The following is a 3,321-nucleotide window of genomic DNA, read 5'->3' on the forward strand; positions in this document are numbered from 1 at the left end:
ATATCATCGTATTAATAGAGCAAAGTTTATCTGTATGTCTGAACACCAGTCACAGCGTGCACTGTGTATAGTATAAGTGTTCCCTAACGCATCTTATGTATACAAAAATAAACTTTTGAACCTTCCTCCTCCTCCATTTTTTCTGCCTAGCAACATTTTTTGTTCTACACTCTACTATTAAAAATTGGAAGGGAAAAGAAGAGTGTATGAACGAGTTGATTCGTTTTGGATTGCTGCAATTCAAAGGAAAACTTATCTGAATTCAATCTGTTCATTAATTTTTCAGGTAGTAACATGAATGGGAGATTGCATTAACCAGTTAATTTGTCTTGGATTGCTGTAATTCAAATGAGCACTTTTGAGAATTTATCTGTTTAATAAAGCCAAATATCACATTGTATAACTAATTTGACATATTACTTTGGTAATACATTTCTAAACAAACATCACATCACATCACACTTTCATTATCATCCCCTATGGGTCCTTAGAACAAGCAGACTCATACTAGTATCATATACATATTTTTGATCTAAGAAATAACAATGTAGTCGTATTAATGAAATATTGCAGGGGTGTGCATATAGCATCGAACGTGTTTACAGGGTGCACTATTTAAAGTGCTCCCTAATGTAAATAATATAAATATTATTGACATAAGAAATAATGATGTAGTCATATTAATGGAATTTCGCAGGGGTGTGGGTATAACAAGAGCACTGTTTCTGTATTATTATTCATGTGCAATGCATTTATGTTTGAATAAAACATAAACACTGGTATGTAAAAATGATTTGTGATTGTTAGTGAGCGCTCTAGAGTCCTAATGTACTCATCAATCCTCCCATCATACTTTTTTTTTTCTTAAACTCTTATTATTATTCTTTCATTTTTGAGGACGGAACAGATATGAATTGATATAAGTATTGAGTAATTATGGATGTGCCTGCTCATCAAAAACAGAGAGTAACACTGATGATTTTCTTGGGGAGTTATATTTTGCTTTAATAATATGGAAGATGTCTTTAACCGATGCCAAATTACACCGGGCCGTGCTAGTTTTTTTTTGTTTTTTTGTGGGGGGGCTTTCAGATAAGTGTCCTTAGAGAAATGGTACCCATGGCCCATGGATTAAGGGATATTATTTTGCCCAAATAGTCATAAATGTAATTGACGGATTTTTTTCTTCCGGATTATACCATAAAATCAACTAGTAGACTAAAATCAGCAACTGGTTTAAACTTCTCAAGATCACAATATTGATTCTCTGTTTGCCTAACTAAGCCATATAATACTGGAAATCTGGATTCTAGTATTATATATAAAATATACATAAATTTGTATATTTTATGGTATTTATTTATTTTCTTTGGGCTACACTAACCATGGCTTGAACATATAGACTTATTATGTATCCCAGACAACCGAAGAAATATCCAAAATAAATAAATATATTAGTCGTCATACACACATAACTACGCGCACAAAATGGATAAAATAATATTTCTTCGAAAACTTTTCGGTAAATGAGATCCGTAAGGATTTGCAACAGATAAAATATATAAATAACACAGGAAAAATGATTCAATTTTGATATTTTTCTTTGGTCGGTAGTAGAAGCTTTCTTATCGAAGTTTTTTCAGTTATAAATTTGATTCCCTCTTTTTTGTAACACAATTTACAGTGAATACAACAAAAAACATTTTCGCAGCAATTATTCTTGCTTTGATACAGAAATTATTAACGAATTTGTATTCTTCTTTGACAATTATATTCCTAAGTTCGTAGTTAGTTGAGTAATAGCAGCAGCAAATAAAGTTTGATTTCTGAATTTATAACTAATTTTTGGAGAATAAGGTTGTTTTTTTAAATGTCTTCATAGGAATTGCGTAGAAATAAAACAACAATATATAACTTTCCTGATGAAGCAGAGATATTTTAAGGAATTCCTCATAAAAGGTTTCTTTACATTTAAAAGATACGTCTAACTTTTTGATGGTCTTTATTCATTTCTCTCTCCGGAACTTATGTAAATATTTTCCGTTTTTTCATAGACCAGATCCCCAGTTTTACATACCGAGGCAATACAACGATCCGGCATGCTCACAAATAATTAAAGTTTAATTATTTTTAAGAGTGGAACAGCTCTTAAAAATAATATATTGCCTTATCCATTCATAGAATAATAACAAGGGAGTAAGTCAAGTTAAGATTAAGTTAAGAAGGAAATGTTATAACTTATAACTCCCAGAAAAATATATTATAGAAAGCAGCGTTTCTCAAAGTGAGTGCCCCCCTGACCGCGTGAGGAGTGTCACAAAAGTGACGTATTTTGACATCTAAAAATCTGACATTTCATTTAAAAATATATTTGAATACATAAATATCCATATTAGATTAATAAATATATAAAATTAACCGTAAAATAGGTATCAAGTATGCATAGCTAGTCAATAGCCCACTGAGGTCAGCGTGACTGCAATGCGCAATATATTGTTTTATGATTTAACCACAAAAATACATTTGATTTCACAAACAACAAGGAACAGCGTCATGGATCGTTTTCTTAAAGGAAAAATCCCACAAGAACTGGACGTGATTGACTGAAACGGAGGCTCAGCGTAGCTCATTCACTTCATTTGAGTTTTCCTGGTCTTGCTGTTTAGGTTCTCGTGTTGCTATATCGCTTGGGCGGTCGAGCAAGATTGTGAAATACTTTGTAAACCTGTCTTATTTAAGGTTAAAGTTACCATTATTTACAGTGTGTATTAAATTCTATCAATTACTTTCTAAATAAAGAGAGCATTTGCATTTAAGCTATGCAGGTGGTATTTTTTCTTTAATATTTAAATCTGATGTGCCTTGGGATTTCATCCACTTTTGAGAGGTTCTAATAATATTTGCCATTAAATCGTTTCAAAGTCGGAATTCCTTAGCTTTTTACAAAAACGAACAAAAAAAACAATAACAGGGATTAAGTTATGTATTGCTTTTTTATTGATCATTCTCATACTTTGCGTAGATTAGCAAGGGAGCTTGATCCTGACTTAGTAGTTGAGGCAATATATTTTTTAATCCAGAATAGGCTAACTCTAATATTTTATCATTTGTGCAATATTAAATGTAAGTTTTTATAATATATGTAAATATATTTATGAACATAATTCATTTTGAATATCCTGGAATTTCTTGGGAATTTTTCGGATACAAAAAAACAAAGGGATCTCGAGAGAGAATTCCTAGTTGTTGAGTGTATTTTTTCTTTCCTTTATGGAGGAGAGGTTAAAGGATAGAGTGAGGATCGCTATGATTGATGATACA

This window comes from Lepeophtheirus salmonis, chromosome 2 (assembly GCF_016086655.4).
Source record: "Lepeophtheirus salmonis chromosome 2, UVic_Lsal_1.4, whole genome shotgun sequence".
NCBI classification, from domain to species: Eukaryota; Metazoa; Arthropoda; class Copepoda; order Siphonostomatoida; family Caligidae; genus Lepeophtheirus; species Lepeophtheirus salmonis.